Consider the following 15,934-nt stretch of genomic DNA (forward strand, 5'->3'; position numbering starts at 1 on the left):
TTGGCATTCACTAAAAATTGCAGATCCTTCTGGTGCTGAAGTGCTATTCAGCCATTTGCTCCTCTCCCTCATTCTTTAAATCATATTTTCCTGCACACGTACAGATTCTTGCACTTGTTCTTAGGAAACTGCATTCTATTTCTTTTAGACTGTGTCTCCAATTTGTCAGATCCTTTTTAACTCTAATTTTGTCCTTTCACATAACTGCATCTCCTCTCACAGTTTCACGCTATCCTCAAATTTAAGAAACTATGGTGGGTTTTTTTACCATCCAAAGCATTACGCATATACTGAGTAGTACAGAACACAAGAAAGACCCCATAAAAATCCCACTTCTTATATCTTTCCATTTTTCATTTCCATATAACTATGATTACAACAGGTGCTGCTCCAGTTTTATATCCAATTTACTTTACATCCTTTTTTTTTCATTTAGACCATGCTCCCCTTGCTTGCATACTAAAATACCACGTGTCAAAAGCTTTACTAAAGACAAAATGTAACACGTACTGATTTATTTCTTATCCATGTCCTGTTTTTCTGCCTCAGAAGGAAACTAAATTGACTATCTGTTTTTGACAAATCCAGTTTAGCTGACAGTAATTTCTTTATTGTCACTCAGAACTTGAATCACTAGTGCCTACAATTTGGTTCGATTACTTGCTCCAGTATTTTTCTGGAAACTGACGTTGTGCTGTATGACACAATTCCTCAGCTCCCTCTTTTTGCTCCTTTTAAAGATGGGAAAAGAACAAACTTGGTGCCCATTACCTACTTTCCATGAGTTCATAAAATCAGTAACTTTTCCAAGCTAATAGGTATGTTACGACTACTAGTTCAAAAGCTCTTTTCTGGGGATTAGAAAGCAAGTTATATATTTATATAAATAAATAAAATGGGAATTAGAATATAAATTATAGGTACCAGCAGAACAAGTTTATTTCTGGTTGCACAATTACTAATTTTTAACTGCAGCTATTACCGCCAAGAAATTGGGGGCTTACATATTGTACATTTTCAAGGACAATATCTGATAGTTAAAGTTTAGCTTATTAGTCATATTTCCCAATTTGCATAAAATTTTATGAATGATAGAACAAGTACTTCCCCTTCCCTAACATGATTATTGCTCCTTACAGCTTCATGGTGAAATAAATATGGAATTTTGGAATCAACTTTTGCACGTCATGAAGTTATGTATAGTATAAAAGTAAACAAACTTCAAAATGGAAGAGGAAAATTATGCCTTACTAAATAATATTCTCTAAGGGGCGCAAATCAAGAACATATGCAGAAAGAGGTAAACACAGTGACAATACCTTTTTTATCCTTTTTTCTTTTTTTTAAAAATCACTTGGAAACACTTCATTTTAAAGAAAGCCTTTCCATGAGAATTTTCAGCTCTAGTGGTAAAAAGTGAACGTAAGCCATAGATGACAATAGCTCTGTTCTCTAATTTAATATGATGCAATAGTGTCCTTAACAATACACCATTGAGGACCTTTCAGAGACCTCTACTGGAAGGCAGAGGAGGAGGAAAGACCTTAAGTGAGTGATTGTCATACTCTAATCTAACCTTCCTACAGACAGAACTTAGATACCTTTCTTCTCCTTCTCCCTCTCCCCTAACCAAAAGCTATAGGTCTCCCCGCTATTTACACTATGAAAAAAACAACAAGAAGAAATCCCACAGACTTCTTGAGGAGATTCCACTCAAGAGAAAAACCTCTGCAGGTGAGAGCTCATCTTACCAGAAAAGCACAGAAACTACTGTTCAACACACACCTTGATAGAACTTTTATACCTTTGAAAAACAAGCCCACCTTATTTTTTAATTTAGTGACTGAAATCACTAAAAATGTTATATCTGATCTGCTGGTATCTGCAAAGCGTCCATAAGGATTATCCATTGTTTTCTACCAAAAACTTTGTCTAAGCGCTATAGAAAACTGTCTTTCAAAGTCTGTCGTACTGTATATGGGGGTTAAAATAAAATAAATAAAAAAGGATGAGAACTATTTAAAAAGAAAATAATTTTTTTCTAAATGTAAATTGGGTGGTGGAAGGCATAACAAACCGAAGGAAGGCAATTAGCTCTGTGTTTTTCTTCCACTGTACATAAAAAACAATAATGTTGAAGTAAAATGATGTGGAGTTTGTTTTTATTTACTTGAAATAACTGCTTTATAACATGGCTAAATAGAAAGTAAAGAGGGATAATCTATTGCGTTTGTTTCATGCAAATACCTGCATGTCATTTATACTATTGTTTCAAAATTCAGGGGCCCAAGGTAAGTGAGTAAATAGAAATTCAGCTGTGTCAGTTAACAACTCCTTATATGCTTTGCAACAAAGAACTGAGAGCTGCCTTCCCACTTTAAATAAGTGGTTGCCTGTTTTAAAATGTTTTTTACACTTCAGTAACATCAGCCTATGGTGTTGGTTAACAGATCAGCATATTTTGTGTTGGCATTCTTAGATTATTTAGATGCAGTAATCTTTGGGTAAAAGAACAAAGCTCAGAAACCTGTGAGACAAATTCTTATCCTAGTATCCCTGAAAATTTATACTCTGATTAGGGAGATACTTAAAATCCTGCTGGGGCAGCTGAAGTTACTGCCCCCCAACCAGAAGTTACAGGCTCTTCATATGAATCCATTTTCCTCTGCATTACGAGAGATGCAGTACACATCATTGCATCTCAGTAGAGACGCCAACCTTCTACCAGAGGAGAGCAGTAAATAAAATGTTCAGAGATTTACAACAGGAGGTAGTTAGACAAGATTGAGATGATAATGTACATATGTTTGTTTAATAAATAAGTGTAAAGTAAAAAAAGCTATGTTTGCTCCTTTAGACATACTATATATTTCCTGACAAGAATAGCCTCACAAATAGCAAGAGGCTAGCTAAAAAATCCAATAATACACCTCAGAAAAAAAGCTGAGTGCTTTAGTAAGTTTAATTTTCAAAATTATTCTATCATCCTTTGACAACCATGATCAGGTAACAGAAGAATGGGCAGTATTCCACAAGAGAGATTAATTACCAGCTCTTCTTTTTTAAAGCTCAGTTATTTTACATTCCATTTTCCTCCACGTGATACGTAAATCTTAAAAGAAGCCAACAAATTGCGGGGAGAAGATTTCTATCTTCTGATCTCATGACCTCAAAGATACCTCAGGTTTTCCTCTTGGCACTGAGTGATGGGTCTGCCACAGAGACATTGCTTGGATATTACTTTCTTTGAGATATTCCAGTCCTCCTAATGAGGAAGGATGTTAGGTGAGAGTAACAGAATGAGAGTGTAAGTTTTCAAAGATAACAGGAGGAAGAGGAATAGTTTCCTATTCCACTCAAATGAAGTGCATCATCTCAAATTTCAATAAATATTGTATATAAATGAAATTATGTACTGATAACTGTGCACCATGCTGAACAAGTATTAAGCTAAGTCTTAAAAAAAAAAAAAAAACTTTAAGCACATTTAAGTTCTTCTTTTTGAATATTAGATCCCTAAAAAGCAGTCATACATAGGAGTTTCTATCAATGCCCATGTATCAAAAAAATAACCAAACACTAAACATTTTCTCTCTTATTACTAAATTGCACTACAGCAAACCACGGCTTAGATAAAACCAAGAAATACATATTCTATGATCTAATTATATGGAATACCACTCTATGTATACACATTTTGCTCTCCAACTACTCTTCCAGTAACTTGGCGAACATGGTCAAGAAGGATCAGGAAAACTCCCAGCCAAAACTTTAACAAGCATGGAAACAAGTATTTCTAACTAGGGAACAGAACTTGACTGCAGTGTTTGGAAACCGTGGTTTTCTTTATTGAAAGACCAGTGGTATCGTTACTACAGAGAAAAGGCATATTCTTTAAGTAGTTGTATCATTTATATCTTTTTCAGCGTAAAAAAAAGTAAGGAAGCAAGGATATCAGTATCTTTCATTACATTCATTCCCATTTTATTTCTTAGGCAATCACCCCTTACTTGAAAATTTTGCTTGTAGCAGCTATTTGCTGTTTCTAATTTAAAGGCACCTATTGTATCTCAAAACAAGACTCCAAACGTACATACTATACTCAGAAGCAGCAGTATATACTGCACTCCAAAGAACACCATAGTGGAAAATGGTCAACAGATATTCTGGGGCCAAGCCCAGATGCTAGTCATGCTAAAGAACAACTGTTTGCAAAACCCGTCCCAAAAACCAATACTACTACTGGATCAAGAACCACACTCAATTTGATTTTCACAAAATTACATAAATTTGATTTTAAACAAAAGAAATTAAGTAAAAAGATTAAAAATCAGAAGTAGTACTCAACTCTCAGTAACTTCTGTTCCCCCTCTTCCACCAAGCAGATTAGCCGTACTACAGGCTTGAACACTACTAACCCACTTCTGTGTGCAGCATATTGAGTCTAACATGGTTGGTTCAGCTCAAGGACCCCATCACATAAATGCTACCATTCTGCTTGCATATACTTGGGTCTTCCTGATACTGGGTCCCAAATAAAAGTCCCAAACCCAGTTCTGCACTCCACTGCAATTCTGGAATTGTGAGCAGGAGAAACTACAGTGTGGGAAGAGCAGTACTTCCACGTGGATATAACTCAAGTCATGAGGACTGTTCAGCCCACATCCAGGCTAACTTCTGCAGGGCTGCTCAACCCTTTCCCACCCAAGTTTATTATACTGGAACAAGCACAACACTGGTACATGTCTTATAAACAAAGTAGAACAGAAAAAGGGAAGTGACTGCACAGCAGGAGTGGGCATTGCTCTCTACCTGATCATCTGGAGTGGGAAGGAACAGAGGGCAGAGGCTTCCAGGCAGGTCTGCAGAAAGCAAGCTGAGCCTGCACAAGGGGCTGAGATGGTGCTAATAACCCACCCTACCTCTGAGCAGCTCTCAAATACACATCGTGGAGACATCTCCGTTGAACTTTGCAGCAAAAGAAGATTAAAAACCAGGCACTAAAGAATGTCATCCATGATACTACTGCCCCTCCCATTTTCCTAACTGATAACCGCACTGTAATTTTAAGCCAAGGTAAAGGTATATTCAAACTCCCAAAGCAAAAACCGATGTCGCTCTCTTTCTCTATACTAGTATACTTTACTTCACTGTAAGAAATAAAGTCTGCACATTGTTAAACATAACATCTTTCCTTTGCCAAGAGGCTCTTCAAACTGTAAAGTTACAGTAAGTTTTCTAGCTTCAAGGTTTCATCTTCCTTCATTTCAGACAGTCTGTTAATAAAGTTTAGTACTAGAATTTGAAAGACTGAAAATAGCCGTATCCCACTGAGGAATTTATGGGATCTACTTTTCATGTCATTATGGAGAAGAACACTGAAATGAAAGTCAAGACACTGTTCCATAGTTAAGTTTCATCCTGGCATCATACTTTCTTTTGTAGGAAATCTCTTCACTACGAAGTCAACTAAAACAGCAACACACATCTACTTTTATTATTATGCTAATAGTTGATTCTCTGTTTTTAATACATACATATACATTTTTCTGCCAGTAGCTTGCTGTTTCCCTGTGAAAAAAAGGTGAGTTCTTGCCTTTGATCACAGTTTACCAGTTGACAATCCAGCCAACAGAGTTAAAATGCAAAAGACTGTCTAGACTAAAGTCATCAAACTTTGGGACATTCAGTGCACTCTGGACATTACAGAAGGGTCCCGACCATCAAAGCTTCAGTGACCCTCACTTCTTTGTTGACTTTAATTAAGAAAAAAAAAAAAGGAAGGAAGAAAAAAGACACCAAAAAAGAGCTAACATTAAAAAAATTATAGGAATAAAAAATGTCGTGAAAAGTCAGCTGTAATTTGTTCTTTTTTCTACTTTATTGACATTTTTGTTTTATAGATGAACAAGAGATGGCAATCCAACAAACACTTTCAATTTTCAAAAAAAATCTTTCATTTCAAAGTCAGTGTTAGCTCCTTTTCATTTAATATCTCAATCAAAACACGCAAAATACACCGAGTAAAGCATATTTGGAAATAAAAAATACTGAACAACAAATTAACACCTGAGAGCCATTTTCATATAAGCTGCTTGACAAAAAGAAGCTTCAAGAACACTAGATCTGTAGCTTTGACACTTTGTAATTTCAAGTAACATCAACAAATTTCACTTTTGAAAAAATATTAAAGTCCACAAAATGAGAATGTTATATTTATTTTACCACTCTATTGAGTATATTTCTATGACTTTCTCGCTGCTGCTCCCATCACCCACCACCTTCAAAGGGTGGTAGAAAAACGGCAGCAGCAGATTCAGTACTGTTTTGCTAGTTACAATACTGCCCTTTTGTTTGTAACACAGACTCTGGTTTTGATACGATAAGAGACCACGTAACAATTAATCAGTTCAACCTTTGCCTATCTCAAAGAGTAATCTGTTCTGCCCATTACAATACTATCTTACTGATAATATGGATGCAAGAATAAAATCAGAGCTAACAAAACTCATTCTGCAGCTTCCAGTCACAGTACTTCATCTCCACAAATAACATTTCCAATTAGGATTTTTTTTTTTCCTGAGACAGTAGGAAAGAAGCAGGTGGGCAGGCAAATTTTTCCAATCAAACTTGTCCTTCAGCATTAAGACACGTGATACATTTAATGTACTTCCAGACCCAACAAAACATGGTTTCCAAACTCATTCAATGGCACGTTATCACTGACTTTCAATATGTTTATTTTATCTCCAAGAGATAAGTACCCAGAGCAATCACCTCAAATATGTCACTCCTTATCATACTGTCCTCAGTTGGGGGTCAATTTTGGCGATGACATAAAAGACGATGCTATAACAGCTTCAGACACTATTGACTTAGCAGGAATGGCAATGACTCAAATACATTGGCCTCTCAGAGGAAGAAGATAAAGGTTAAAAACCAAGATGCAAAGAACACACCAGCATCACTACCAAACTCAGAGAAGTAAGATAGCCACAAAGCTTGCGCACGAAGTGTAAATGCCTAACTTTGCAAATGTATTTAAACCAGTTTTATTTTTAAGCTAAAATGGATACCTTCTGGCAAGAGATAGATACAAAGTCTATTTTCAATTAAATTCTCTATTCACCACATTGTTTCTGAACCAGGAATATCACATGGAAAAAATATTTTTCATAGAATACATTTGATTTTGAAAGTATCAACGCCAATTAAAAACCCAAAAGAAAACCCCTTAAACCTATCTTTCAGAAAAAAGGCAGGACTTCGTTAAACAGATTTCTCTTTTTCTGAAGGAATTGGATACTCAGCAGATATAGCAATAGTCTGCAATACACACAAAAATTCCCAAATTCACCACATCACACATTATTTTATACATATTTATATTTCTGCTCTCCTAATGTCAGCTATACAATAAACCAAGCTCTTATTATTCAAAGTGTAAAGCTTAAAAATGTGTTAAAAAATACATCATTATTCACATTGCTAACAAAAATTTCCAATCAAAAGTATTTCTATGGTTCTGTACAGCAGAAGTTTTCCAGTTACAAGGAATTTAGGAAAATTAAAATTAATCTTCTGCAAGGGAATGGAGTATCCTCTGTTTGCTATCACATCAGCCTGACCAGCACAATAATACTTAAGAACAAATCTTTTGTATAGCCATGTCAGTACACACAAAAAATAAAACCAAACCCAAACTACACCTCTGACCATCACGTCTATACCAGGGAAGAATTGTAGAATGGGTGTAACTGCATCAGCAAAATATTGTTAGGAAATTAGTACGATATATAGCAGGAAAACAATACTTCCTTTACAAAGGTCTGATGGTGGTATATTTATATTGCGAACTGTTAAAGACCCAAACAAGCCACTAAAATTTACTTGTAGGGTTAAGCAAGAGCAATCGAAGGCTACTTGATTTCTGCATGACAGAATCATCATGGTGATTTAAGACCCTTAACTAATATATGCCACTCTCTCACACTTACGTTGATTCACTCTGCAGTCCTCCTGGGCCATTCCCATGTCTGTGCAGCCCGAGCAGGAGCTTTTTACATCCCTCATAAAGGTTACTGGGTTACTGTACTATACCACATCCCACAAAGTATACTGTGTTACAGCATATAAAATCCGTGCCAGAAAGAGAAAATGCTGCTTACAAGATACACACTACAGTAGACTGGTAATGCTGAATTTCTACCGGGGGGGGGGGGGGGGGGGGGGGACGGGACACGGACACAAAAGAAAAAAAAAAGTGTAGAAATTTGGCTAGATTCCTGAAAGCAAATGTTTTCTTTCCCTGCTACATTTAATAGCCACCTGTCACTTAACTCAAATCCTGGTAATTTTCCAGTGGACCTACACTCTCTTTTCCTCTTCTCTTGCACAAGAGTGTTGGCAATAGTGGAACCTTCTATTTCTAATATACTGCTCATATTTGCCTGTCATTCACTTTGAGATTTAAATAATGAAGACTACAGGTATTAGCAATGTTATGTCATTTTTAGTTGCAGTTTCTTCTGGCTCAACAGATGCACAGTGGGCTCTTCCAATATGCCATGTTTTAAGAAAGTTAGCTTAAGCCATGGCAAATTATCAGTTAGTATCTTTATTGTGCAAATTGTGTATAGGCCTGGTCTAAAGCTGTGAAAAAGTAACTTCTGCTATCCTTAGTACCACCTTAGTCTGCAAATAAAGGTGAAGAGAAGCGTTAATCTCTGCATTGTGCATAAAAATCCTGGAAGTCCTGCATCCTTACCTGAAAGATTCCACCACACACCTCAGCGTATTCAACTAAAACTCCTCCCTATGTTCCACATTCCAGGTGCTGCATATACCCCAATTCCCCACTCCTGCCCCACCGAGTTACTCCTTCACCTTCCTCCATGGAGCCTCAAGTGCTTCCGCTTCTTCTCAATGCCCCTCTTATTCTTAAGACATGTGATCCAAGCGCGTCAACCATTTGCTTCTATGGTAAGACAGGTAATGCAGTCCTATAAAGGGCAGAGCTCTGAGTTCATCCCCATCTTCTCCCCTTTGTTTATTGATGTTTATTCCACTCTAGAAACAGTAGGAGGCTGTGTGTGTCTATACATATATATGAAACTTAGGCTCTTAGATGGATAAGCTAGATGGTAGGCATGTTCTAGACCATCGCCTAGAGGATAGGGTATTAGCTGTTGTTTTAACTTGTGTACAAATTTCAGAGAAAAATCCAGGATGGAAATATAAGTGATTCAAAATCCAGAAAAAACTCCAGTAGCATAGCCAAAGCTAAGCTAGTATTAGCATCAAACTGTGCCAGTATGATTCTCCCTCACTTATTTCACTTTTTAAAAACATTTATAGCTCTTCTGAAAAGCTTGAGCTCAACGAGACCAGCTAAAATGTCAGTGGGCAACAATTTGAAATCCACCATGAAAAGACATTAAAGTCACATTTAGTTGTATGATTCATTGCTGTTGCTTCAATATGCAAGGAACAAGGCAGTAAACTGGAAATATGCAATGAACAAGGCAGTAAATCGGAAAACATGTCTACAGTTTGTTCTGCTAATTTTTTTTAGAGAAGCTTTACAACCAGAAGAAAAAAGTTACACCTTTTAGTTCTACTGAAGCTTGCAAAACATTTACAGCGGGGTTTTATCCCTTTTACTAAGTGCCTTGTGGGGTAAAAAGGCAATCGCACATCAGTTGTAGAGTTTAGAAACTTGTATGGCATCTGCATAAAATAAAATACCTAACAAAATACCTAAAGTACTAACAAAACGTTACGGTTGTAGTTTTAAATGAATGAAGCCTGGAGTATTTAATTTAGAATCCTCTTAGTAACAGAAACTAATTTCCTTTATATGTACTATTCATTTCATTTATCAAGATATTCCATAAAGCTTTGAGGAGTCGTAACATTAGACATACACATGAACACAAAAATCAGCACATATCACATTCTCAACTATGCTTTAACTTCAACAAATTTTTAAAATTGAACAGTCTTTGAAAGCCAGTTAAGACTCTAATGTATTTAATGCTACAAAAAGTAGGATTTTTCCCTAGCTAGAAGGGATAATTTCATGCTTGCAGTGTGATTTTGAGCCTGCTAGGTTAGCTAAGTTTATTCCCAAGAAGAGGGCCATTCATCTGTCAAAATGTGACGTACACTCCCTGGTTCCTCAAAGTAAAACACCAGTCAGCAAATGATGTATGCATACAGTTGGAGCTAAGAAATCAGGCTGGTGCATTAAAAAAGTGTAAGACTGACTGCAGGACACCTGCTCCATTATTGCTGAGGACGAAAGTACAGAGTAAAAGATGAATAAGTGTAAAGGAAATAACAGGCAAGTTGCATGATTCAGGCATTTGAATGCCGCACTGTTGAACTGGGCACAGTCCCTTCACAGGTTGCAGCGTTCTGATGTGATGCCCAAAACCTCAAGTAAAACAGGCTTTTCTCAAGTGCCCATCAAGTAGGGCTCCCCAATATTTGAAGCCTATGGCTTCACTTTACATTCAGAATTGTAAATTGAGACCAATAGAAGAACATGAAAAGGCAACTACAGTAAATGCAATACTGTATTATAAAACCTAAATTTAAGGAGCGCAAGTAAGCTGTATATATATTACCTTGATTTTGGTATTTCTAAACATCCAATTACTGGATTTGCAACTCTGCAGAGAAAATTTACACTGAAAATTCACACAGAAAATTCAATAGTAATTTCTGAATTTTAAATCCAATATGTCTGTCTATCATATGGTGTAATACTTTCATCCATGCAGGTGACAACAACATACACATTTGTCATGCAGGCTTGTTAACTAAAATTAACTAAGAGCAACTAAGAACAGCAGCAGATACTCATTCTCCACCCCAATCAGCAGTACGGGTGAATGGGACACTCTCAGCAAGTTTCAAAGATGTTTACTGCCGATAGGGGAAAGCCAGCATTCAAGAATTCTTGGTGCTATTTTAAAATTAACTGGATGAGGGAGACAGAGAGCAAGTCAGTCAGATGCCTCCTGGGTCTACTCCTACCCAACCTTTTCCAAACCAGAGCCTTACTTGATTATTAAAGTTCAAATTATATGAAGGTGCTATTAGTTACAAACAGAAATGTGGCACAATTATCAGTGCTGGTTTTGATTTTGCTTCTACTTCATTTATTTACGCTTATACACACTTCAGATTTGGAAAGGTGAGATTTTTTTAGTTTGATTTTTTGAATTTCCTTTGTGTTGAAAATCCTCCTGTATTTTAAATGAGTATACATGCTTGGAAGGGTATCATCAAGGTATTTACCATTAAACCAATTAAGAATAAGATACACATTATCCATGTTGCTAATTTTAAACTACAAAATAAAGGTAGAAAAATACCACCACCCCTGAAATATAAATATCTGAAGTTCGTACTTAACATACTGATATTTTAACTCATTATATCCGCCCATTCTGTTACTAAGCCTATGAATTACTAAGAATCAAAATGAAACAGTGAATGATAATAAATGGTAGGACCAATTTTATTAAATAGTGCACCTTCATTTGAAAACAAAAGATGAAGTCAGTACAGTGGAAGGTAAGATATTTTAAGACGAGTAAAAATGAAATACAGTAAATTTGTTCACACTCCCAATACAAAAGATAATGATTTCTAGACACCTTAATAAAATACCCTTTTAAATAATATTGATTAAAATAGGCAAAAGTCTAAGTGCTGTTAACATGGATGCATATCCTGACCTCTAAGTGATGACAGGAAAAAAAAAAAACCTATCAGTAGATAATTGCACAGCTAAATACAGTGTATAATTTTCGTGTTACCTCCTGATACATAATTTCCAACCCACCACTCAGAGGCTGGATATTACCTGGCTAGTCAGGTTGTTCTGCAACAGCAAGTATAAAACCCTGTGAAAGTCAAGTATCTCATTCCTCGCAGTTTTGCCAAAAGAGCAAAGAAGGGGAGGGCAAAAAGAGATCACTACAGTAAAGTGCCTACAGGCACTACAGGCTACAGTTTAACAGCATTTTGATTGGACAGGTTTGTTCCTAAAACAAAAATTTTTGAGAAAATACATTTCCGAAGCTTTTCCCCCGTCCCTTCCTCTCTATCATCCATGGAAAATATGTCAACACACCCTGGGAAAAAGAAAGTAGATCCTCTAGTGCCGTAACATTCTGAGATGAACAAAAAGTCAGGCAACTATTATTTAGGGTATTAGTCACAACAACAAAAAACATGAGGAAAGGGAAATGAAGAAAGAAAAGCAACTTTCAGGTTGAACCAAGTAACACAGAGTAAGCAGAATTTCCCTTGTTATCAATCACTCAAGTCACAAGAATCCAAAATGTTTTCCCCCTTATTTCAGGGGGTTCAAGGATGCAATATACAACCTAAATACCAGCACTTCTAGTATACCTAAAGAAAAACTCTACTTTGACTGACTTCCCACATAAACTATTTCCATTACATTATGCAGCAAGTGACTCAATTTTTCTTTTGGCAATGCATGCGCAATGTTAACCCTTACATTTTTATGTAAACATATGAATGCACCTACAATAATGCCAAACTCAGAATACAGTTATGCTGTTGTCATAAAGCAGGCTCACGAGACAAACCCAGACTACACAAAGCAAAACCAGTTGCACTTCACTTACAAACAGCACAGCAAATGTAAACACAGATGAGCAGGATGGAAGTACCTGTGACTTGCCTACCCTGAATGCTTCAAAAGCTTGTCCTAGAGAAAATTTTTTATTACTGCCATTCTTATGAAGTCATACGATACTGCAAGATGAGAAAGCAGATAAATAAAGAAGAGAGTATGGTTAACGGAACGTCCTCCATCAGCTTCTCAACCTACAATATTACATGGAAGTTAATCAGCAGAACTGCTACTTTCTTAAAACAGGCTCTAATGGTAGGCTCTCAGGTGGAGTAAAGCCCACGAAACTGGTCCAGGGAAATGTCTTTTAGATGCGCACTGGAAGCTTAACTTCTAAAAACCTGTATGCAACACTTCTGTAGTCCTTGCTGATCACTTAATGAAAAAGGAGAAAACGTATGTGAAGTAGAGCTGCCAGGTGTTTGGGGTGGGAGGCCTTTAAATTCAGGGGGTTTGGTGTTTTCCAGGACCACATAAAACAACTTGGCAGAGCTTCTCCTAAATAATTCACATGACTCAAGGGTTTCTTTTTTACTTCAATCCTAACATGTACATAATATGATTTTTTTCCTGACTCCCTCTTTAAGACAATCCTGGGAAGCTAGATTCCTCCTTCCTAACTTCCTCCTTCTTCTTCCTCTAATTTCTCCTACATAAAGCTGGTTGATATTAAGTTACTGCAAATTTTTTTTTTCCCTTTTTTTTTCTTTTATTACTGAATACTTTCCTTCAAAGTTTGGGAAACTACATGCCCTCAAACACCAAGGAACAGAAGAGAAAGGCAGCAATGAAAACATAAATATGCTCATCTCTTCTAGCTTATTTCCAGCAATAACCACAAGTTGTCCGACACAAACATGAATTTAAAAATATAAGCTTTTAGTTAAAAGCAGAGAAAACAGTATACTAGACAATGTCCCACAATGGCATACATTTCATGTTTCAATTAAAAACAAAACAAAACAAAAAAATCAAACAGAAACAAATGTTTCAACAACTAATGGTCAATTCATGTTTACCTTACCAACAAAAGAAAAAAGTGAATTTAATTAAGGTACAGTTCCTTGAAAAGGAAATTTCAACTGTGGCTATCCTTTGCTTTTCAGCTACTCTATAATACACATACTGCAGAAAAAACAAAACCCGGCATTTTCTCCCAAGTCTCTTGGTATTCAACTGTTAAACTTAAGAACAGAGAGCTCTACCTTTCAGCTTGGGGAAAGAAATCCAATTCAAAGACAGAATTAATACAGCAGTCTAATCATCTGACAAACAGGGTTAGAATAAAGTAGTTTAATATAAAGTATAGTGATAGGGATCAATAGTTGCAGTGTGGATACAGTTCTACTGACCACAGATGAGTGTACTGTCAAAATACATTCTTTTTCAGAACAGTGTTACAGCAACGTTTCACAGAGAGAGACTTTATTTGAGCTTGCCGAAGACCAAATACTCTGAACCAGGCATGTTAGATTCATAGATATTTTCTTTTCCTTACATTCAAATTATCATAATGTGACTATTCATTGTCTCCTAATGAGGTAACTCAACTTTCTACTGCTGACATTGTGAATTAACCTGGTCATTCCCGCCATCAATTCTCATCCGCTACACTCAAAATAAAACTATTAAAAACAGTAGAGCTGATCTAACAACTTCTCTACCATCTGAAAGGGGAGGTCTCACTCCATTTCCAATTTTATTATTTCAAGCTTCCTACCACTTTTTCTACTTCCTGCCAAGGCGTTCCACCTCCTTCCTTGTAACACTTCTGGTGCTTACCAGATAGTGCTTATTCACTTAATCAACTCAACTCATTAGGAATAGAAAACTACCCTGTCATGGATCAGTGAGTTGAAGCTGTTCATGCAGAGGCCAGAAAAGCACCAGAGCCAGCACAATGGAGAGAGGCGACTATGTTCACCCAAGAATGAGGAAAAAGATCTCCCACCCTTTTCAACCTTCCCAATATCCAGCTAAGGATTTTACTTGCATGTACTAGATGACCTTTAAAGGTCCCTTCCAACCCAAACCATTCTATGATTCTATGATTCTATACAGCTAACCTATCTTATGAACCAATTAGTCTCCTAAATTGCTTCAAAGTAGTAGGAAACAAACATTTCCTCACTACTGAGAAGACTTACTCTAACAGTGAGCATCTCAGGAGATTAAGTGAGGAGACGCTATTCACATCACCAACTGTGAGCACTTCTTCTCACAGCATTGCTTTGAAGAAGGGAATGAGCAGAATTCATATGGTGAAGCTGGTGTACTGAGGTATCTGAATGATAAATGACATAGTTGAAATCACATAAGGCACCTAAAGCAAAGTAGAGAACTGCATCCAAAGACACTTAACTCTTATGTTAGTACTTTAAGCAGAATAACCTGGCATCCTCCTAATGAATATGAAGGCAAAGGGTCATCAACTGTTATCTGACAGATGCAACGACATGGCTATCAGAAGCCAGGCAGCTGCACTTCCAAAACCACCTTACTCAGGCCACCAGGTCATACTAAGCTGCAGAGCAACTGACCTAGATGGAGCATCACATGCATGTTACATGCTTTCCAATATTTAAGCTACCCTAGCTATTTCTACACATCCCTATAAAGTTGAACCCACATAATCCTAACTAATGAAATTTAATAAAATTATTTACAACTTTGTAAAATCCAAGTAAGCACCAGAATCCTAGGCACAAGCGTCGTTTTTCAATATGTTTTATGTCCTTTTCCTTTTCTTTAAAAAGGGAACAAAGTAAGCATTTCCTTCCAAAATTGCTAAAATGTGAGTGTAAGACAAATTCCAACATAAATGTATCTGAAGCAATGAAACACATACAAAACATTTAAAATATATTACTAAAGAGATGTTTAACTAAGAAAACTATCCTTTGCCAAAAATTTAGTAGCAACATTCGTTAGTTCTTTCCCCAAGACACAACTGTTATTATTCATGCTATGCTATTTCAGGTCTGATTAAAATATAAAATCTCTTTAGGAAACTTTAAGACTATATTACACCACAATTTACAGCTTATCTGTCAAACTGTGATAATGCTGTATTTCTTATCAAACAACCTGTTTGTCATCTATTACTATGTATGAAAACTCACCCTAAAATAACTTCAGTGGTCAGAGATGACTGTAAATTAAGAAAGTCCATGGTTCAGTAAGAAATGCATTCAATACATAAACATAATAGGTTGTACTGAGCTTTACATCATGTACCTGTTTATGGGAAGACCT

The 15,934-nt window shown here is 36.4% G+C and overlaps 1 protein-coding gene across 1 annotated transcript in view; it reads right to left on the bottom strand.

Moving 5' to 3' along the window:
* BTBD9 (BTB domain containing 9) overlaps positions 1-15,934 on the bottom strand; it is a 144,770-nt gene that overhangs the window by 78,011 nt on the left and 50,825 nt on the right. The window lies entirely within an intron of this gene.

Source organism: Aptenodytes patagonicus, chromosome 3, assembly GCF_965638725.1.
Source record: "Aptenodytes patagonicus chromosome 3, bAptPat1.pri.cur, whole genome shotgun sequence".
Classification (NCBI taxonomy): Eukaryota; Metazoa; Chordata; class Aves; order Sphenisciformes; family Spheniscidae; genus Aptenodytes; species Aptenodytes patagonicus.